Below are 581 nucleotides of genomic sequence, written 5' to 3'. Positions count from 1 at the left end.
CTTTTGTACATGGAGTTAGGCAGAGATATGAGCCTATTTTTTTGCATGTAGCCGTGCAGTTTTGCCAGCACAATTTGTTAAAGAGGCTTTTCATACTCCACTTCACATTTGTTGCTCCTTTATCAAAGATTAGATGATCATATGCTTGGGGGGAGATGTCAGTATATTTGACCCTGTTCCATTGGTCTGCAGCTCTGCCTTTGTTCCAGTACCATGCTGTTTTAATTATTAAGAAATATGGAACGCATCACGAATTTGCATGTCATCCTTGTGCAGGGGCCATGCTAATCTCTGTATCATTCCAATTTTAGCATATATGCTGCCGAAGTGAGCACTAACTTTATTTCTTTATAATATTTAATGTAAATTTATATAATTAATTTTATTAAACATAAATATTTGTATTTTGCAACATACCCATACATTCATACACCCATGCATTCATTTCTTTACATATATTATATAAGCTTATTTGGGTTTTTTTGTATGTTAGTTATAATAACTTGCTGTATTCTCTCTGAATCTACTGTACCTTAACTCGTCCTGATCATTTCCATTAATGACTTGTCTCTTCATTCCCT

The 581-nt window shown here is 34.1% G+C and overlaps 1 non-coding gene across 1 annotated transcript; it reads right to left on the bottom strand.

The window, feature by feature from the left end:
- Nucleotides 1-231: 231 nt before the first annotated feature.
- On the bottom strand, nt 232-335 carry LOC130024108 (U6 spliceosomal RNA). Its single transcript, XR_008792554.1, has one exon. It is a non-coding gene; the product is annotated as a U6 spliceosomal RNA (small nuclear RNA).
- Between the last annotated feature and the right edge of the window lie 246 nt (nt 336-581).

Source organism: Sorex fumeus, unplaced genomic scaffold (assembly GCF_029834395.1).
Source record: "Sorex fumeus unplaced genomic scaffold, SorFum_2.1 ptg000026l, whole genome shotgun sequence".
NCBI classification, from domain to species: domain Eukaryota; kingdom Metazoa; phylum Chordata; class Mammalia; order Eulipotyphla; family Soricidae; genus Sorex; species Sorex fumeus.
The sequence above is the reverse complement of the archived record's forward strand: the minus strand, read 5'-3'. Positions and strand labels throughout refer to the sequence as shown.